This window comes from Neofelis nebulosa, chromosome 4 (genome assembly GCF_028018385.1).
Source record: "Neofelis nebulosa isolate mNeoNeb1 chromosome 4, mNeoNeb1.pri, whole genome shotgun sequence".
Taxonomy (NCBI): Eukaryota; Metazoa; Chordata; class Mammalia; order Carnivora; family Felidae; genus Neofelis; species Neofelis nebulosa.
Window position 1 is genome coordinate 98,318,978 of NC_080785.1, and position 22,914 is coordinate 98,341,891.

At 40.4% G+C, this 22,914-nt stretch overlaps 1 long non-coding RNA gene across 1 annotated transcript; it reads right to left on the reverse strand.

Annotated features, from left to right (window-relative positions):
• Positions 1 to 8,960: 8,960 nt before the first annotated feature.
• On the reverse strand, positions 8,961 to 12,279 carry LOC131508432 (uncharacterized). Its single transcript, XR_009260011.1, has 3 exons — positions 12,086 to 12,279; positions 10,265 to 10,368; positions 8,961 to 10,000 (listed from the first exon to the last, which is right to left on the reverse strand). It is a non-coding gene; the product is annotated as an uncharacterized LOC131508432 (long non-coding RNA).
• Positions 12,280 to 22,914: the final 10,635 nt, after the last annotated feature.

Sequence of the window (22,914 nt, forward strand, 5' to 3'; positions counted from 1 at the left end):
GATGCTTAACTGACTGAGCCACCAGGTGCCCTTAGATCATTTATATTTCATGTAATTATTTTTTACATTTGGATTTAGGTTTACCATTTTGCTTTTTGCATTCTGTTTCCTCTCTTTTTTATTCCTTCTTTTCACCTTTGGTATTTTCTTCTGATTATTTGAATTTTTTGAGCAACTCATTTTAACTTTTCTATGAATTTTGACTATGTTTCCTCGTGTAGTTTTTTAATGGTTGCTCTAGGGATTATACAAGCTCAAGTTTTCATGCTCTACTTAGGATTGATATTTTACCATTTGGAGTGGAATGTTGAAAACTTCCCACCACATAAGTGTCTTTATTTTCCTATCCTTGTAGTTGTCATGTATTACCTCTGCATACTTAAAAACCCACTGTTATAGACAATGCTATAAAATTCTCTCTCAACTGCATACATGTTTCAAACAACAAAAGAGAAGACTAGCCCATTGTATTTATCTGTATAGTTACTATTTCTTTCACGCCTTCATTGCTGATGTTCCCACTTTCCCTTTGATATCATCTCCCTTCTGCCTAAAGAACTCAATTTCATATTTCTTTTATATAGCAAGTCGACTGACTGCAGATTCTTACTTTCCTTTTATCTGAGAATGTCTTTATTTCTTCTTTGTTCCTAAAGAATATTTTTGCTAGATGTGCAATTTTCAATTTATAGTTTTGTTTTTCTGTTTTTTTCTTTTTTTTTTTATTTCAGTACCTTTATATTGTTATGGCCCAGCCTTTTCACTCAAAGTGCATGGTCATTCCAACGGCTGCTTCCAAGCAGATAATGCATTATTTTTTCTCTGGCCACTTTCAAATTCTTTCTATTGCATTCATTGCAATTAATTCTTTCTATTGCATTAATTCTTTCTATTTCTAATGCAATTAATTAATTGCATTAATAAGGTTATTATGTATCTGGGTGTGTGTTTCTCTGAGCTTACACTTTTTTAGATTTGCTGTACTTTTCGAATCTGTAAGTTTATATCTTGTGCCCAATTTAGGAGTTTTCAGGTATGTTTTTTCCTCAAACAGGTTTTCTGTGCCATGCTTTCTCTTCTCCTTCTAGAGAGTCTGATGACATAAATGTTAGACCTTTTCCCTTTTCCAGAAGTCTTTTATTTTTTTTCATTTTTTTCCCATCTTTTCTCTCCACTGTTCACATGGTATAACTTCTTCAAATTCATTGACTCTTTCTTCTGCTATTTTCATTGTTTTTTTATCCCATCTACTACATTATTTATGTTGATTTGTGTCTATTTTAGTTATGAAATTTTTATTTGATCCTCTTAAAATATTTTTTATATCTATGCTGACAATTCCTATCTTACTATTTGTTTCAAAAATGTTCAGCCTTACTTCTTGGACCATGGTCATAATAGCTGTTTTGACTCCCTTTTCCATTATAAATTGAGATTTTCCTAACATTTCATCTACTGAGCAGTTTTGGATTGCATCCTGGACATTTTGAATACTGTATCATGAGACTGTGAGTCTTGTTTGTATCTTGAGACTGTTGACTTTTTGTTTTTGTTTTTGTCTTCTTTTTGTTTTTGTTCCAGCAGGCAGTTTACCTGGTTCAGTTCAGTCCACAACTTCTGATCCACCTTTTTGCAGCTGTGGTTTCAATATCCATTAGATTCCTCCGCCTTTTCAGTGTCACTTAAGTCTGTTCTATATGTACGACCGTGGTGGCTAATCTGAGACTTGGCTGATGGTCTGTCCTATACCAAAGTTCTCAAAGCTTGGGGTATGCTGTTTAAGATTAGATGCACTAGGGGCGCCTGGGTGGCTCAGTCAGTTGAGCAACCAACGTCGGCTCAGGTCATGATCTCACGGTTTGTGAGTTCGAGCCCCGCGTCGGGCTCTGTGCTGACAGCTCAGAGCCTGGAGCCTGCTTCTGATTCTGTGTTTCCTTCTCTCTCTCTGTCCCTCCGCCACTCATGCTCTGTCTGTCTCTCTCTGTCTCAGAAATAAACATTAAAAAAATTAAAAAAAAAAGATTAAATGCACTTGTGAACAGCTCTTAGATGAACTTAGGAGTTTATAAGCAACGTTATGGGATTGATTTCTTCATCTCCCTCCCCTCTATAATCTCACTAAAGTTTCCCTGATCCCTCACCCCCTCTGCCTTTTCTAGTACTTCAGCCAGCAAGGCAAACTTTACTTTCTCTGATCTGCTTCACAATTCTCATGACTGCATCTGTTTTGTGACCAAGAAGCACAAGAACTGAGGGGGGAAAAAAACAAACCCAAAAAACCAGCAGTAGGAATTGCCCCCATGGTCTTGTCACTACAACTCCTCTGGTCAGAGTGAATCTTCTTCCCTCAGAGTGGTTCCCTTGGAGCCACTGCTCCCATCATCTTTGCTCCTGATGTGCCATAATGATAGTCTCCTAGGGGCTGTGGTGGGGAAGGAAAGAAACAAAAGAGGGATTTCGTCTCACTCTTTATGACACTTGGAGTCTTGTTTTCTGCTCTTGGACCTGTAAGAGAGGACTCCTATCAGAGTTCCACTTCCACCTGCTGTACACTTCTGGGCTTTGGCTGTTTTTGAGTCTGGGTAGAATGATTCTGGAGGGGAAGACATGAGAAACTCCTGTGAGTGTCATATTACATCAGAGTGTGATCTGTTTCCTTAATATGCCTTGTTTACTCTTCAGAATCCTTATATCACGACTTCATCCATTCTGTCCAGAGTCTATAGTTGTGCTTGGTGGGAGAGGGTCACAGGGTAGAGTGTGTTCATTCCATCTAGCTTGGAGTCAGAAAGTTATGGACAGGGTACTTTTTTATAGTTAAGTCGTCTGTTGCATAAGAAAACATCTCAAACTGTATAACCGGATACATCGTTTCAGTTATTTCTGAGAACATTTTATTTCACCACCAATATAACGCTATTATGCTTTGTATTTGACCTGATCTGATTAAATTCGATCTAAAATCTTTGGTGAGTTTCATTCACTGAAATGACAGCTTTTTTTTTTTTTTCCACCCACCATGACTGACAGATTCAACATCAAATCTTTTGAATTCAAAACTGCCTCAGGACATAAAAAACCTACAGAAAATGTAATATAACCAGATGGCCATAACTGTATCAACATATTCAAAGAGAGGTATCATCCTTAAATACAGTGACGATTTCATTATTTATAGGACCAGATTGAATGAAAAGTGGAAGAAGGGGAGGAGTATTCGTTTTCCACAGAAGCCATTAATAATATGTGGTCCACATGAGGTCCTCTCCGGGATTCATAGTCTGTGTTACAAAGGACTGATGTAGACTGATCAGGGAGGCCAACGGTAACTTGGGGTTTATCTTCTCATATAGTGAAATACAAGAGTAGATCCTCCATTGAATTAATATTCACATGGTGTCTGTAAATTATCATGTAAAATAATAAGTAATGCATAAGCTTCACGATCCCTTCTGTTACATATAATGAACGTTCCATTTTACATCCAAGATTTTGAGCTCTTTACTAGATTCCAACCAAGTATCAGGATAATTTTTGCATTTATTTGGCTCAAGAATAAGATTGACTGTATTCATAAGCAAGACCTCAGATTTCTTTTCTACCGAGGATATTTGACTGCTTGGATTTTCTTGATACTGTTTACATTATGGTAAACAGATGATCAACCCTCCATGTCTGTATTCGGCTCCACTCCAGAAATCACTGAATATGTATACAAAATTGAAGCGGAAGTTCAGAAGCCTTTTTCTCATGTTAACCCTGTTTGCAAAAATAAACACGCAAACACAGAAATGGCAGCATAAGATAAGCATAATAGACAGGAAGTGTGGTAGGCAGAATAATGGTCCCCCCAGAATGTCTGTGTCCTGATCTTTGGTGCTTGTGAATATGTTACCTTACATGACAAAAGAAACTTTGCAGTTGTGTTTAAGGATTTTGAGATGGGGAGATTATCCTGGTGTATCCAAGTGGGCTGAATGTAATTACAAGTTTTCTTATAAAGAAAGAGCAAGTCAGGAGAGTCAGAGAAGGAGATGTGCCAATAGCAGCGGAGGCTGAGTGACGTAGCCCTGAGCTAAGGGATGTGGGCCGCCTAAGGGAGATGGAACAAGCGAAGAATGGATTCTTCCCTAAAGTCTCTAGAAGAAATGTAGGCCCTGATTTTAGCATCGTAACACCTTTTTGGACTTTTGAGCTCCAGAACTATAATATAATTAATTAATTTGTGTTGTTTTAAGCCACTATATTTGTGTCAATTTGTTACAGCATAAATAAGAAACTAATATACTGAGTTTCTGGCTACATGAGGGAACCAGGGTGGCCTCTGAAATTGACTATATGCATCACAATTAATTTGCCTGGACAACAGCTCATCAGGAATCTGTGGAAGAAAGAAGAAAGAGGGAGATGATGGATGGAGAAGGCGGGGAGGGGAGGGGGAGGAGAGGAAAGGAAGGGAAAGAAGATCATTTTGTGAAAGTCTCAACGCCAGCTGGAACTTCAGGCCAGCTTTCCAGGTTCCAGCTGGAACATCAGGGACTATAGTTCACAGGAAGTAATGCACATCAGACTCCATTCCTGAGAAGGAGCAGCTGCCCAGGAAGTAATCAGAGAAAACACTAAGAAAACCCTCTAAGTTCTCCTAATTCAGCTAAATAAGACCTCACATAAAGACCCTGGGGCTTCTGGAGCCCTCTGCCATCTGGAAGCTGCCAAGACACTGGAGCCCACAGTGGTTGGGTGGTTAGGGCATGAAGGGAGACCAAGGGAAATACTGTCTCCTGCCATTGCGTGTTCCTGGAGTTCGGGCTTTGCTCAAAGGAAAGCCCATCACCAGCAGACCTCATGTCTACTCTTGTGTTTTTTCAAACACAGTGAGGAAATATCAGAATCCAAATGCTCTGAGATTCTCAAGGGTCTTCCTAGGTTTGCTGGATCTCTATAAACTAATGCAGAAGTACAGCAAATGTCATTTTTTTTTCTTTCATTTGGATTCAAAAATTTCAGGCAGGTGTTTGTCCCATTTTGGGGACAACTATAACTCATATCTAACTATAAACCACTATGTAAAGATGAGCAAAAGAGAAAAATGGTCAAATCTCTTAGAAAATATTGCAAGTCAATGAAAAAAAAGTTTTCTAGAACTGCAGAGAAACTTGCTGCCTGAACAGTAGGAAAATTTAGAGAATCTCTCATGTTCGATTCTAAATGATTGAAGAGGACGTTTTATCTTTGAAACAAATTTGAGTAGTCATGAATAAGGCTCAGGGGAGTCTGCATTAAGAATAAAAATATATACCGGCTGGTTGAAAGGTTATATACAAAACGAGTAGAGTATGATAAATCAGCTTTTGTAAAAATCACTTTGGAAAAATCGTAGACATGTATGAGGAACTTAGAAGCTACATGGAAAAGATGAGAAGAGGAAAATGATAAATAAAAGTTAACTTTCCCTAGCAATTGCTAATACTACAGTTGGCTGATGTATCTGAATAGTGTCTTCGTTGTCACTGAGGAACCTTTGTCCTGTTGCGTAACTCAACAGCTCATTTTGCAATAAACGGAACAGGAGGGATGAATGTACTCCAACCACAGATGACACTCTGGGCTCTCTTCTGAGCACCAGGACCATGGTCTCCGTGAAGGCCTGCATGCTACAGATTAATGTCCTTTATCAAGGGTGAGAAAGATGGGAACGACGGATCACACACCCAATTTGATAACAATAAATTTTGGGGGGGGAAGCAAATTGGGTTGTAACTCCACTTTTCAGTTCACAGGTCAAGTACAACCATAGGTTGCTTCAAATAGAAAAGTTTGGGGCGCCTGGGTGGCTCAGTCAGTTGAGCGTCCGACTTCGGCTCAGGTCATGATCTCACAGTCCGTGAGTTCGAGCCCCGCGTTGGGCTCTGTGCTGACAGCTCAGAGCCTGGAAACTGCTTCGGATTCTGTGTCTCCCTCTCTCTCTGCCCCTCCCCAGTTCATGCTCTGTCTCTCTCTGTCTCAAAAATAAATAAAACATTAAATAAAAATTTTTTTTAAAAGTTTGGCAAAAATCCGTGAAAGCGGGGCTAGATCCCACCATCCTGGGATCATGACCTGAGCCGAAATCAAAAGCGAGTGTATCACTGACTGAGCCACCCAGGCACTCCAGTTAATTGTTTTTTTTTTTTTTAATTTTTTAATGTTTGTTTGTTTTACTTTTGAGGGAGAGAGCACAAGTCAGGGAGGGATAGAGAGAAGGGGACAGAAGATCAGTAGCCGGCTTCATGCTGACAGTAGGGAACCTTATGCAGGGCTTTGACTTGTGAACAGCAAGATCGTGTCCTGAGCCAAAGTCAGATGCTTAACCGACAGAGCCACGCAGGCACCCCAATTGTATTTTTTAAATTGTGTGTTACAGTCTTTTATACCAGTAAAATTTCTAAGTCTGTGTGTGCATACACACACACACACACACACACACACACGTATACATACATTTTTTAGAGCCAATTATTAAACATTTACTAATGTGTTACTGCTTATAGATGATAATTGTTTCTTAAAAATCAATTAGAATTAATTGAAAAAGATAAGTGTATATAAATAAGTACAAAATACTGGGGAAATACTTTATTTAATAAAATTGATAGCAGGATTCGATTTGTTCCTTGAAGACAACTTGCTAAAGTGGTGAATCATTAAAATTATACAAATATGCTTGCAAACATGACTTCAACTTAAAAATTCGTGACAACTTGTCAATTTGGGGGTCCTTTAGCGTGTGTACGCTCATTAAAATTCCCTTTTGTCTTTCTCACATATCTGTTAATTCCAAGAGTTTGGGAACATCTGTAACCCAATGTGCATAACTTTCTCAGGTCACGCCAACAGGTAAGTTGCAGGGCTGGGATGTGACTCTAGGCAGTGTGGGCACAGGACCTGCGTTCTTCAGCAGTGCGCTGTCCCGACTCTCCCACGTGGATGCTGGAGAACAGCAGACAGACCACTAGTGTTCATCGTGCAGGAGCCATCGGCCAATGTCGGACAGAGGAATAGGGGAAGAGGGCTTGGGAAGATCTGTTATGAGAGTTAGTATACCTTTATTTTATAACAGCAATAACTAGCATAAAGGTATCATATATATGTTAAGTTAAAACTACAATAAGGTACCACCTCACACCCACTAGGATTGCCAGAATGAAAGAGGCAGATAATAACAAGTGTTGGCAAGGATGGAGAAATGCGAACACCCAAACACTATACAAGCAAATGGCGCAACTGTTGTGGAAAACAGCCTGGCTGTTACTCAAAGGGTTAAATATAGAGTCACCCTGAGACCCAGCAATTCTCCTCTTGAGTGTCTACCCAAGAGAACTAAAGACACATGTCTACATGAATACTTCCACACCAATGTTAAATCTTAACAGCCAAAAAGTGAAAAACAACCTATATGTCCAACAAGTGTTTTAAAAAAATCCCAAGAAAAATATTAAGATACACATGAATACATATGACATGAAATACACTTGTTTTACGTGAAGAAAATAATACAACTTTGATGAGAAATATGAAAGAAGATTTTATTTTATTGAAAGAAAGGAGAGATGTATTTGTGAAAACATAATTTTGGGCTGTGTGGGGGCCTAAGGTGCTGTAGAACTCAGTATTATAAACAGATTAACTCGTCCCAAGTTACTTTTAAATTTTAATTATTTACTTTGGGTAGAAATCTTACCTTTCCCCCTTTTTGTACTTGGTAATGGGATTCTAAAGTTTTTTTTTTTAATTTTTTTAATGTTTTTATTTATTTTTGAGAGACACAGAGAGAGAGAGAGAGAGAGTGGGGGAGGGACAGAGAGAGACAGAGGAGACAGAATCGGAAGCAGGCTCCAGGCTCTGAGCTGTCAGCACAGAGCCCGACACAGGGCTTGAACTCACGAGCTGTGAGATCATGACCTGAGCCGAAGTCGGACGCTTAACCGACTGAGCCACCCAGGTGCCCCTAAAGTTTATTTTTTCATTATTTTAAATGTTTATTTATTTTTGAAAGAGAACCAGAGAGGCGCAAAGAGAGAGGAAGACAGGATCCGAAGCAGGATCTGTGCTGTCAGTGCAGGGACCAATGCAGGGATTGAACTCACAAACAGCAGGACCATGACCTGATCTTAACCGACTGAGACACCCAGATGCCCCAGGATTCTAAAGTTTCTTGAAAACTTAAACTACTGGGAATTTTCTTGAGATTAAAAAAATAAGAAGAAGAGTAAAAAGAAAAGATTTACTATACCACATATAAAGTTTTATCAAGCTTTGGCATACATAAAGTATGAAGAAAATGATATTTTAACTGAAGAGATCAGGAACAGAATTTAATAAATGAGAAAATGTGTATACAAAATAATTGGGGAAGGAAACCATTATTGAATACATTATAACATGACAACTAGTAAAATATAAAATTCTCTTTCTGTCTCACACCTTACATTGAAATAAATTACAGACTGGTCAAAAGAAATTCAACCTTCTTGAAAAGAAAGCCACAAAAGAACTAAAACAAAATGGTTATACGTGATAACAGTTAACAAAGAGCATTGTAGGAATGAAAGCTATAAAATAAACCACAAATTAATGTGTTGGAATATACAGAAATGTAAATTTTCTGCCCATCAAAAGCATTATAACGTTTAAGATGAGATGGCAAAGAGGAAAATTTGTGCCACAGATAAAATGCTTCCTATCTGTAATATATGACATGCTTTTATAAGTCACTAAGAAAAAGACAACCAAAAACATATAAATAATATACACAATTAATTTATTTAATTAAAATATCCATGTATGAAAACATGGTTATGCACAAATAAAAAACTAAGTTCAAATTCACAGGAAATGAGATATTATTTTTTACATAGTTTTTTACATAGTTGGAAACAATGGAAAAGAATAACTGATGTTCTCAGAAGTGAAGTAAAAGGGTATTCCTGAAAATTTTTATTTCACTATAAATTTCTATAATCATTTCAAAGAGAAGTTATCCTAAGGGTATAATTAGTCATGTCAAAAGACTAACATATAAAGACATTCTTAATTGTATTATTTATTTTTACCAAAAATAGCTAAGTAAAACCACCTTAATGGTCCCTGATAGGGTACATGCCCAACAAATTATGGTAAATCTACATGGTTGAAAATTATGTAACCACTAACAATCATGGTTCCAAAGAATTTAATCATATGAGAAAAAACTCACGATATGTTGCCAAAAACTTTACGCACATAAGTTCAGTGATTCTCTCGTGTACACACTCATGCATGTGAATGCACACACACGCACACACATGCACCAAACCATTTTTATAAAAACACTCACACATTAACTGAAAAAGTTGACGATGATCATTCATAATTTTTATATTCTCCTTAAGGTTTTAAGTTTTTTCCAAATTTCTATAATGAACTGATTTATTTTATAAGCAGGAACTAAGTATTAAAATAAAAACAAAATTTTCAATTGAAAGCATTGTATAGAACATTCACTGAGCATGTACTGTGTACCTTGCACTGTTCTTGATGCTAGGGCTGTGCCGGGGTCCCATCACATTTCTGCTCTCTAGGACCTTACATCCTAGTGACAGATCACACAAAAACATCTCTCCCCAGACTCCGCTGCCAAAAAGAGTGTGTTTTAGGGGCTCAAAAAGCAACCAGCCCTGAGTGGAGCCTCTTATTCTAACTCAACTGACTCCGAAGGAGTTTTTCACCTGTGTGAACACTGATTAATTCTGGACTGCTCACAAGGAAGCTGTGTCCAAGGTATCAGGTGTCCGATGCCACAACAGAAGATACGGGTGATTTAAATCCAGACTTGTTCTCTTTCCTGAAATGTAGAGGTTGTGATCCTGTTGTTTTCAAAGCTTGGCATTTCGAACATCTGTATCTTTACAGAAGATTCATAGTTTTTCTGCTGTATGGTTTGTGCAAATTCACAAGTAGTCTCAGATCCACAAAGCCATGCCTATTTATAGCCAATGGGAGAGAAAATACTTATTCTATCAATTCTGTGTCACTTAAGTAAATTCATTTGTATCCACATTCTTTCATCCACGTTAGGTTCTAAATTTCTGGAGGATGGGAACCCTAGAGGCTATTCTGAAATTTGTATAGGCACTAACTTAAACACATTAATTTTTAATAAAGATTCTAATGCTTTAGGATGATTAACATGAGGTTACTCAGTACATAGTAAAGAACTGTGTACTTTACCTGATTGACGACTTACCTGGGGTGGTGTATAAATACGCTCTTACAAACTTGTCCATACATGCTTTGCTAGCCATGCTGAAAATCATGTTTCCACACTATTTACACAAAATAAAGCAGATGCTGCCAAAAAAAAAAAAAAAAGCGCTTTATTCTTAGTCGACAGAATGTATATTTTTGCATTTGAGCCTATGTTACTGCAGTGGCACAACATAGTTATAATGTATGTTTCTCTCTTTCATGACATTGTGTCAAGAAGGAAAGAAGAGGGAGGAAGGAGGAGGAGGGGAAAAAGAAGAAGAGGAAAGAGAAGAAGGAGAAGAAGAAATCGTCAGGGCTAGATTATTTTTACATCAACATATATGTTTAATCTGTGAATAAATGGCTTATAGTAGCCCCATATTTGCTGTGTTCTACCTTTTTCTCTTCCTGGGAGAACAGATTTTTAAATATTCTAGCACATTCACCATTTAGGTGATTAGGACCCAGGCTCCGTTATGAGGACATCTAAGAAAAGTCCCCAAATCTACATACAGCTCAAAAGAAAATCATCACTTGACTTCCTAACAGCAGTATTTTAACCTTTTATGAGGAAAATTTTCTGTAGAGCTTCTAAAAACACTTTCTTGGGGCTCGTTTTCAATGATTACAGTTTTAGTAGATTTGGCCGGAAACAAGGATTGCTGTTTGAAACAGACAAACAAAAACTACTTACACAGGTGATTCTCACATGTCCTGAAGGCAGAGAACTGCTATTTGAGATATGTGAAGACCTCCTCAATGATGTTAAAATCATGTTATGAAATTAACAGTTCACATGATGGAGTTTTCCCATACAACTTAGGTGTATCAATTTGGTTCAAATCAACCAATATTTGCCAAGAATCTATCAGGTACAAATCACCTTCCTGTGACTGGGGAACACAAAGGTATGCTGAAAACAAAAGAAAACAAAAACCTATCGCAGCCCTAAATGATTAAACCCTACTGATTAAACTCCAAGAGAGAATCTGGAAGGCTCTACAAGGCATGACAAAAGTGCTATGAGGGGCGGAAAGAGGGAAAGGTCTCATCGCTCTCACAAAATCATGAAAAGCATTATTAAAGATGTAGTCGAGGCAGGCATTGAAGAATTGAAGGGAATTTGACAGGCTGAAGTTGGAGGGGCCGGCTAGGGCAGGACCCCGAAAGAGGAAGGAAAGGATGGATGGGAGCAAACTGGCTGAAGCTTAAGTAGAAAAAATAAAGCGAGAAAGTCCTTTTGGGAAATTAATTCCATAGGCAAGAACTCAAACCAAGGAAATGAAAGAAATTCCCTTACCACCATAGAACCTAATAAAAACTCATTTTCAAAGAACGAGCTCAGAGAAAGGAATAGTAAAAACAATAGAATGAATGGAAAAAAATGGAGATTGCAGTTAAAGAAACAAAATAAGGAACAAAACAGCAATATTGGAAACACATACATTAGGCATGTAATAAACAGAACACCATGTCTGAAATTTAATTATTGAAATAAAGGCTTTAGATAAGGGTTGGTGCAGAGGGGAAACAGAATACAATTAAAACATTTAGATAGATGACATCTTATTTCATAAAAGCAAAGTTACCATCAACTGCAAGACGCACGGCTATTTTACGTAGCACTCAAAGAGGAAAAAAGCGCTGCCGATAACACCAGGACACAAGGTTGTCTTAGCATTTTTATATTTACTGATGGAGCTCATTTAATCATAGACAAGATTGTTTTATATCACGGACGGTTCTGGCGCACACAAAAAGGATACCTTATCAAGATTTATAACAAGATAAATGAGTTAAGACATAACTAGTTTCTCACATTGTGTCCAATTGCCCTCCATCGCTTTCCAGCTCAGAGTTGTTGATGTCTGTGTTTTTCTCCAGCCGATGTCTCAGTAGCACAGCATAACCCAGCATCATCTAATCGTGACCGTTATCGTTTGTGAGAAAATATGGCATTGAGTCATTCTGCCGTCAATGAATATCTGTTTCAAAGATAATCCAACACACAAATGGCAGATGTACTTGAATTTAAAAAGTCAGAGAATGGATTCTTGGAAATGTATTCAAGTTGTAAGTACAAAAGTTCACTTAATAAGGTACACTGTGTTCCAGAAAAAAATAGAGAATTTGGACACAGAAGAAATACTGATGAAGGTACCACGTTTCAAGAATGGGCTGTATAGTATATTACTGAAGCATGTGGAGCTGACAGTAAGACTGCCAGCGTTCAGCTCTCAGTTCTTTTTAGTTACAGTCTGTGTCCTCATTGGCAATCTGTGCTACCTCTCTAGGGGGGGCTGGGGGTCAAAATGCCATATCTCAGAAGGTTGTTGTGAGGATGAAGCAACTGTCAGGAAGCGGGTTGAATATAACTGTTAGGTTAAAAACGATCATTCAGAGGGGTGCCTGGGTGGCTCAGTCGGTTGAGTGTCCGACTTCGGCTGGGGTCACGATCTCGCGGTTCGTAAGTTCGAGCCCCGTGTCGGGCTCTGTGCTGACAGCTTGGAGTCTGGAGCCTGCTTGGGATTCTGTGTCTCCCTCTCTCTCTGCCCCTCCCCCACGCATGCTCTGCCTCTCTCTGTCTCTCAAAAATAACAAATAAATATGAAAAAAACAAAAACAATCATTCAGAGTTCTACACTGTCTAACATGGAGTCACAGAGACTGGACTTACTCTCCCTCCTGAAACTAACCCATTGGACCAAGTGTATGGAACAAGAAGGGTTTTCAAGACATGAGACCTTCCTGTGCCCCACTCCCCACAACACACCACAGTGATCCCTGAGGGACTAGAAAAGAATGAGATGTGCCCCACAGCTGCTCAATGTGTCTTCTGGGGAAAAGTTCTACACCCTGGTGTAGAAGTGACCCCAGGTGGAGCCAGTGGTTTCCCAGAGCTGAAGAGATGGAGATGGTCTTCTGGGGAGGCCAGGTGTCCAGAGTACGGGGCAGAGGGCCGGAGAGGAGAGAGCTGTCCAGAGGAACTCAGGAGATCTGTGGGGGGGGGTCCCCACCCACTGTCAGCACATGGAAGGGAGGAAGCTATCTGAGAACCATCGGAAGGATTCGGGAATTGCTGAGGTTCTCGCAGGGCCAGAAATTGTTCTGTTCCCAAGAGCCAGAGTGGAAAGCCTCAGAATTCATGGGCCATCGGGGACAGTGCTCAGAGGCCTCAGTCATAGGAAAGAATTAGCTCCAGACCAAATGCTGCTCTGGGCCAGCCTAACAGAGCTTGGAGGCAAGACCCACAATGTCCTCAATGTGTTAAATGTTTCTAAATACTCTTTTGGTGACATGTCTGATCAAATCTTTTGCCCATTTCTTTTTCAGTTGGATTTTTTGTTTTTTAGTACTAAATTAAAAACAATTTTTTTTAATGTTTATTTATTTTTGAAGGAGAGAGAGACAGAGTGTGAGTGGGGGGGGGGGGGTGGGTAGAGAGAAAGGGAGACACAGAATCTGAAGCAGGCACCAGGCTCTGAGTTGTCAGCACAGAGCCCGACGCAGGGCTCGAACCCATGAACCGGGAGATCATGACCTGAGCCGAAGTCAGACGCTCAACCGACTGAGCCACCCAGGTGCCCTTTTAATATTAAATTTTTGAAGTTTTTTTTTATATAATTTCCAGTTTTATTGAGATATAATCGAAACATAACATTGTATTAGCTTAAAATATACAACATAATTATTTGGTATATATATTATATAAATAATATATATATAACAAAATGATTAGTTTAGTTAACATCTGTCACCTCACGTAGCTACAGACTTTTTTTTTCTTGTGATGAGAAGTTTTACGTTCTGCTCTCTTAGCAACTTTCAAATACACAATACATGTATTCTGGTTACAAGACCTTTCAGAGGTGTGGTTTGCAAACGCTTTCTCCCAGTGTGTGATTTGTATCTCCATTCTCTAAGCAGTGTCATTTAAAGGGCAGAAGTTCGGGGCCTCTAGGTGGCCCAGTCGGTTAAACGTCGGATTTCAGCTCAGGTCATGATCTCGCGGTTCCTGAGTTTGAGCCCCGCGTGGGGCTCTGTGCTGACAGCTCAGCGCCTGGGGCCTGCTTCAGGTTCTGTGTCTCTCCCTCTCTCTCTGCTCCTCCTCTGCTTGCACTCTTGTCTCTTTTTCAAAAATAAATAAAACACTAAAAAAACAACTAAAAAGTTAAAGGGCAGAAGTTCTTATTTTGATAAATTCCAAGTTATCAACACACACACCCACCCCCCCCACACACACACACAGAGCAATATTCATTGCTGCTTTATTTGCAATAGGAAAAACCTGGAAATAATGCAAATGCCATCAATAGGTGCATGGATAAATAAATTTTGGTACATTCATACAGTAGTATACTACCGCTCAGTAATGGACTATGTAAATATATGAATAAACTATTCACATATTCAACAACTTGCATGAATCTCAAAATAATTATGCTCGGGAAAAGAAGTCAGGCCAAAACAGGAGGTACAAATTGTATGATTCCATTTATAGATAACTCTAGAAAACCCAAGCTAATGTGCAGTGATGCAAACAGAACAGTGGTTGCCTGGAAAGGGCAGATGGAGACAGCATGAATTACGAGGGGGCACAAGGATACATTTGGAAGTGGCGAACATGTCTGTTATCTTCATTGTGGTGATTATTTGATGGTTATATACATACTCTGAAACTTATCAAATCGTACACTATGACCATGTATATTTTATTTCATGTACATTATACTTCAATAAAGCTCTAAAAATTATTCAGTCATCCAAGCAGAAAGCAACCACGTACTAAGAAAGGTGGGGGGAAAAAGGTGGAAAAATATCAAGCTAACCTCAGATTTCTCCATGGCCATATAACTTGATTTTACTTAGTGATTTTTTTTTTAAGTTTTTATTTATTTATTTTGAGAGAGAGGAAGCACAAGTGGGTGGAGGGACAGAGAGAGAAAATCCCAAGCAGGCTCCACACTGTCAGTGCAGAGCCCAACTCAGGGTTCGAATCCACGAGCGGAGTCAGGAAATCATGACCTGAGCTAAGGTCAGAGGCTTAACCCACAGAGCCCCCCAGGCGCCCCTATTTACTTGGTGATTTTACGAAGATAGTTGACGGACTTTTTCATGTCTGTAAGAGCCCAGAGGCTACAGCATCGAGGATCATTTCTTTAAAAGAAAAAGTAAAGGACTGCAAATCATTACAAGCATGACAACTGGTACAGGCCAGTCCTGGGCTGTTGCAGGGGCTTCTGGAAAGTATCTCAGGGCCCTGATCCTGTCCGAGTACCTGGGTAAAGGCCACTCTGGGCAAAGCACATCTGTGCTAAGATAAAGAGAAGTTTTCTGGGTGAAGAAGAGTCCCAAGAGTGTCTTGGGGAGAAAGAACACGTGCAAATGAGGTCCTCCCTTACTGTGAGCTAATCTGCTTCCCAGGAAATGGTGCCAGGTCTAGGAAATTCGATTCAGATGCTTAAGAGTTTGGCCAAAGTCACCCTAGGAAGTGACCAAGACCAGTGAAAATTTAAACAGCTCTGTTTGACCTATTTGATCCAAGGAAAAAAAAAAAAAAAGAGCAAGCCCAAACCCAGAAAGCTATATAATGTAACCATGAGAGCTGAAAAAAGGAAGAGTAATTCATACTACCCTCTGGAAAATACAAAAGACACATGTGGAAGTTCCCAAATATCTGTCTTGAAAAAAAAAAAAAAATAGCCACCCTTGTGAAAAAAAAAAAAAATTACCCACCCTTGTGACCTGAAACTAATGTAATGCTGTGTGTATTAATCATATATATAAACTTCCAAGGGCTTACTGAGCTCTCACTGGATGAAATCCAAGCGCATTTGCACACCATACCCAAGCCTGCATCATTCGCTCACTGCCTAGCTTTCCACATGTATTTCATCCGTCTCTCTTCTTCACGTTCCTTCCAGCTGCACCCAACAAGCCCCAACTTTGGAAGGCCTTGCTGGCTTCCCGTGGCTAGGTTAGCTCCCTCTGCGGGAAAGTTCCACCCCGCCATCCTCCAGGCCCCACCACTCCTCCTCCAAAGGGCGCTCGGCGAGTGGAGAAGTCTGCGCCCAGGCTCAGTGCTATCCATCCGCTCGCCAGCGCAGAGGATGTGCTCCACCCAATCGGCCCCACATCCCTGTCACTTTTTCAAACCTCCAAAGGAGTGATGAAAGATCTAAAAAATGAAGCACCTTAAAACTGCAGCGTTTCCTGGGTGATGCACAACACCCGGGTTCTCCTCGGGAGCGGAAGGACATTTGGAGAGGGTTGGAATCGGGCTGTTAAGCAGTGGCTTTCAAATGTTTTAAAGGCTTTTTTAAATATTTATTTATTTTTGAGAGAGTGAGAGAGAAAGAGCACGAGGAGGGGAGGGACAGGAAGAGAGGGAGACACAGAATGGGAAGCAGGTTCCAGGCTGTGGACTGTCAGCGCAGAGCCCAATGCAGGCCTGGAACTCACAACCAGTGAGATCATGACCTGGGCTGAAGTCGGGCGCTTAACTGACTGAGCCAGGGAAAAGTTTAAACAGTGGAGGCCTTTTTCTCACCCCAAATGTTACCTGGGATTCCAACATACAGTATAGGTTAAAGTAGGACTTCATGAGTAAAAGTTTATTATCTCACATGGGGAAGGGCCATCCGTAAGAACAGTGGGGCAGTTTAGGTACCCGGCCTATTTGAGTGTCTGTGCTTCTTAATTACAATTTTATTTAAAGTTTTAATGTGTCTTTTAAAAAGCCACTCAGACATTTGCAGACCCTGAAGCAGTCCTGAGCCTGGCTTGAAAATGACTGCTTAAAGTCGGGAGGAGTGAGGCTTAGGCAGGAATCAACGGCCATTCAGGGAATTCAATGGTGTTGCTTGATTTAAGCCTGGGTCTTTCCAATTCTGAAAGCCCGCGCTCTTTCCATTGCATCACTGCTCTCCAGGCTTTGTGAATTCGCCCTGAGGAGTTACAGACAGGCATTTGCACCGTCCTGAGTTTCTAATTAACAGACCAGAAAATGCACTGGCGAGAGGTGGGGAGCTGAGAACCCCGGCAGCACGGCGCTCTGCAAAGTGCTCACTGTCCTGTGGGGCATGCCCGGCGCAATCCTGCAACCTTCCGGGAAAAGTACTTTCGCGGAGGCCACAATGAACTGGGCTCGGGCAGCGGCTTCACCGTTGATAAAAACGGAAGGTATCTGACTTCGTCCCAATACTTTCCGGAACGGCCAGTATCAAGTGCAATTTGTGGGGTTCCTTCACCTCAATAGAAGCAGAAGGTTCTGAATGGAGTGGTTGTGCGCCAGCTTGGCAGTAATCTGAGCCACCGCCCAACCCCCCCCCCCCCCACCACCTCCCGAGGATAATAGGCATCTGGACCCCGCAACCAGAGCTATGTAAAGCTAATACACGCAGACGCTGTGGGCTTCAGCCTGTCGAAAAAGGCAGGGAGGTTGCATGGTATATTAAATTCACTGAATTTTACAGCTCACATCTGGCCTCAAGGACAGCTGTGGTCAGGTTTCCTGAAAGACTTCGGTGAAAAATGGTAAAGTCAAAATATTTGAGCCTCTCTGTTTGCACTGAAGCAACTTGTTCATCAGTGGGTCTGCACTGGGACTTACTAGTTACCAGTTTCACTTTACTTAAGGCAAGAGTAAACTTCTGAAACACAATTAAACAGCATCCTTGGACTCAGGGGAGTCTTACTCATGCAGCGTTGTCCTTGCCGTTTGAGAAACATATCTTTATATTGTTAGAAAATTATGAATGGGTCTCTTAACATCCCTTGAATTTTGCTTACCTTGATACCCATTTGGCACTTAATGATGGATAAGTGGTTTAAACAGAGTGTGAAATGATCGGCGTTTAGGCAGCCTCCTTGCATGTCCGAGATTTTGAATAAAAGGGAATTTAGCATAAATAACAACTGTTAATCATAACCATGGAAACGAAACTGGGGTTTTACATTCAACAGAAAAGTTGCATCTCAACACTGTTGGGTATGTTGGGCAGTCTGTTTCTAATCTGTCAGAAAGCACAACATGGATTTAATGTGACCCTGAAGGATATAAGGAAAACAGGGCTTGCCCTCTGATCCTCCATTTGAAGCTTGTTGAATTAGTCCAAGCACATTTGAAATGAATCAAGATGGTTAACATCTGCCTCTCTTTATTAGAAAAATTCTCTTTTTATTATAAATAAACACTTTGTCCGGGTATGATTGTGAATTCCACTAGTCCATGGACTTGGGTTTCCGAAGCAACTTCAGCACTGGACCAGAAGCGCAAAGCATCTTCTAAATCTCTCTAGAATCCATCAGTGAATGCAGAGAAAAGAACCAATAATTAGCTAGTACATTGCAGGCTTTTTACCTCAACCCAGGTAGCAGCGGATTCAGCTACGTCGCAGAACCTTGGACCACTCGGTCACGATTTCCGGACTCACATCACAACGGAACGGCACAGAGGTGCCTGGAGCTCTGTAGGAACGTGCCTCAGTCAGCCCTTCACTGGTCATCAGAACACGGAAGAGGCCTACCAGACAGTCGATTTGCCTCTCAGCCTCCTCAGTGTGGGTGTTCACTGATACCAGGGGGATAAAGTCAGCCCAGATGAGGTAGTTCTTTAAGGGGCTGTGGGTATTAGAAAACAGGACTTTCAAGAGAGGTTGGGTCTCCTCCCCCCACATCTTCCATCTTCCCTTTCCTTCTGCTCCCAAGAACATACAGTATGTAGCTTTATGGTTGTTCATCAGAGCAACCGTTCTGCTGTTGCTTATACCCTATTTAATGGCTGAGGCATAATGGGGTGGTCCTGTGAATTCAGGAGAGTTGTTTCTCCCCAAAAGCCAGAAAATTTAAAAGCCTGTATTGAGCGTGAACCCTGTTCACTGAAAGAACAACTATACCCTCTCATCCAAAAGAGACTGACTCAGGGGCACCTGGGTGTCTCAGTTGGTTAAGTGTCCGACTTCGGCTCAGGTCATGATCTCACGGTTCGTGAGTTCAAGCTCCACCTCGGGTTCTGTGCTGACAGCTCAGAGCCTGGTGCCTGCTTCAGATTCTGTGTCTCCCTCTCTTTCTGCCCCTCCCTGCTCATGCCCTCTCTCTCTTTCTCTCTCAAAAAAAATAAACATAAAAAAAAGAGACTGACTTGAACAGTACCTTATTACGGTATGACTTTGGACATGATACTTCACTCCTTGAGGACTATTTCTCTAGTTCAAAAACAATAAAATATTGGCATCTGAAGAATAATCCCCGCAGTGTGCCTTCACTTACATTTATCATTAATGCCTTCTGGTCACCCTGTAGTGGAGACATGATCAACCCGTTTAATCCAGGAAGAAAATTAAGGTCTGATATTTGTACTTGCTAAAATGTAAAATGGGATTAACCTTTCATCTTCCCATTTCTCAGTCGTATGCTCATTTCAAAGCACTAAATCCAAGGGACCTAAAAAAGAGAGAGGTAAAGAGATCCCCTGAAAACTGTTACTGTCCTACATTTTACAAGGTCTGATTGAAAGAAAGATATTCTGTTTTTGATATATGTCAGACTAGTGCTAGGTCAACCCACTGAAAACAAACAAATAGAAAAGCTAGATGAAATATTTTTTTTTTAAGAAAAAATCTTGTTAAAACAACCACTCAGTGATTGTGACATACAAGCCTTAAGGGAAGGAAGCATTGTCTGTTTCTTATGCACCCCCAACACATAGAAGTAGCTGGCATATTGGGAGCACTCCAGAACTATTTGTTGAATGATTGCTTTGGTGAGCTAGCAAGCAAGTGAATACTTGGGTCCAGATCTCAGTGAACATGAGAACCTAGAGAGGCAAGCATGGCATTTCATCCAGTATTTTCACCTTGAGAACATTTGCAGAAGCTGACCATTTAAGCTTTTATGATCCTGTTCAGTGTGGAGGCCAGAAAGTAAAGTGCAGGTCCCTTCCAAGTAACAGTCTAATGGGAAACCTTTCCCCATAACGTGAGAACATCAAGAAGCTATATCTTCAGTACGACAGTGAACTAGAGATAAACTCTCCCCCCCCCGCCTTTTGACCAGAAAATGGTAACGGGAAAAAGAAAAAAAAGGAGAAAAAGAGAAAGAAAATTGCCTGTTTCAAATCTTGGCACTGAGAGGAAGGGGAGACAAGACTGAGAAATTATATTTACAAGCGAGCTCTCGTGTGGATTTGTTGCCCTAATTTCATAGCATCTGGATGGCCCGGAAAATTTCAAATAGAATTGTTTAAATAATCCTAGATTGGTTGTTACCTGGCAGAGGAAAGCAATAATCCTTTTCTTTTTCTTCTTCTTTTTTTTTTTTAATGTTTATTTGTTTTTATTTTATTTATTTTTTTTTTCAACGCTTTTTATTTATTTTTGGGACAGAGAGAGACAGAGCATGAACGGGGGAGGGGCAGAGAGAGAGGGAGACACAGAATCGGAAACAGGCTCCAGGCTCCGAGCCATCAGCCCAGAGCCTGACGCGGGGCTCGAACTCACGGACCGCGAGATCGTGACCTGGCTGAAGTCGGACGCTTAACCGACTGCGCCAACCAGGCGCCCCAATGTTTATTTGTTTTTAAAAGAGAGAGAGATAGAGTGCCAGTGAGGGAGGGGCAGAGAGAGAGACACACAGAGTCCAAAGTAGGCTCCAGGCTCTGAGCTCTGATCTTTCAGCACAGAGCCAGCTGCGGAGTTCGAACCCATGAACCGTGAGATCATGACCTGAACTAAAGTCAGATGCTTAAACGACTGAGCCACCCAGGCTTAGGTACAAAGGTACTTTGTCTCAGTACTTATAAGATTTACACGCATAAGCAAACCACACAGGAAAATTAGAAGCTTACATTAGGGTTTGTTTTGTTTTGGTTTGGTTTGGTTTGGGTTTTTTGAGAAAAAGAGAGAGAAGAGGGGGAAGGGTAAGAGAGAGAGAACTCAGGCCGGCTTCACTCCCAGTGTGGAGCCCAATACAGGGCTTGATCCCATGACACTGGGATAATGACCTGAGCCTAATTCAAGAGTCAGATGCTCAACCAACTAAGCCACCAAGTGCCCCACAGCTCACATTGTTAAAATGACCGAACAGATGAAGAAACAAGATATCTTTGAGTGAGAAACAGCAGAGTTGAACACTGTATGTGAAATTTTAGACACGGAAACAAAACAACTATGTTTGCAAAGTTTAAGTTAGTAGAATATGAGCTACAACTTTGCCTAAACAGAGAATAAAATACTGCAAAATAACAAAGCAAAGAAGAATCAAAACTTTTAGAAAGAAAACACATCATGATGAAAATTTAAAAACTCAGTTTGTTTGCATTTTAAAACAGATCAGACAAAGCTGGAGATTAAAGAGTAAATTGGAACACTGAGCTGAAGGATTTATCCAGAATGTAGCACAAAAGACAAAGAAACAGTAATTATAAAGGAGAGTTAAGAGACATGAAGGATAAAATGAAAAGTTCTCACTTATTCTTAGTTGCAGTTCTAGAAGTGGAAAAGATAAAGAATGTGGCAAAGGAAATGTCTGCCAAGAAAATGATGAGAATTTTCAGACCAAGAGATTCAAGAATTGAAATACGACATAGGGGGCGCCTGGGTGGCTCAGTCAGTTGAGTGTCCAACTCTTGACTTCAGCTCTGGTCATGATCCCAGGGTTGTGAGATTGAGCCCCATGTCAGGCTCCACACTGAGTGTGGAACCTGCTCGAGATTCTCTCTTCCTCTCCTCTGCCCCTCTCCCCCACTCATGCTATTGAGAAAGAAAGAAAGAAAGAAAGAAAGAAAGAAAGAAAGAAAGAAAGAAAGAAAGAAAGAAAGAGTAAGTAAGTATAAGATCATTTTAACACTGGGAAATTTGAATGCCAAAGCAGAGGTACTATAAGGAAAGCAAGAGAGGAAAGGCAATTTGCCTTCAAAAGTATGTCAAACTGACAACAGACTTCTCAAAAGCCACATGGAAACTAGAAGATAGGGCAGTGGAAATTTCATTGTACTGAGAGGAAAAACAAGCAAACAAGCAAACTAAACCCAGGAACTATTCAACCTAGGAGCCTAAGAAAATATTTTTCAGAAATGAAGTTGGATATTTTTAGAGAAACAAGAATAGATAGGTTTTGTTACCCACAGAACTCACTAAAGAAAATCCTAAGGGTGCCTGGGCAGCACAGTGGATTAAGCATCTGACTCTTGATATTGGCCTAGGTCATGATCTCACTGTCTGTGGGATAGAGCCCCGCATTGGGCTCTGTGCTGACAGCATGAAGCCTGCTCGGGATTCTTCCTCTCTCTCCCTCTCTCTCTGCCCTTCCTCCACTCATACTCTCTCACTCTCTGAAATAAATAAGCATTTCTTTTAAATATTAAAAATAAAAAAAGATTCTAAAGTATGCCTTCAGCTCAAAGGAAAGTAATTTCCAGGTAAAGATTTGGAATGCCAGGAATAACAAAGAGCTAACAAAGAAATGCATATTTGGGTAATATTTAATGACTACTGACTGAATAAATCCACAGTAACTCTTCTGACATTGAGAAATAACGTACAACATAAAAACAGCATAAAATTTGGGAAGGAAGTGAATGGAGCCAAGGTATTCTAAGATCCTTATATTTCTGGAAAGAGGATAAAGATATTAATGAAATTTAATGTT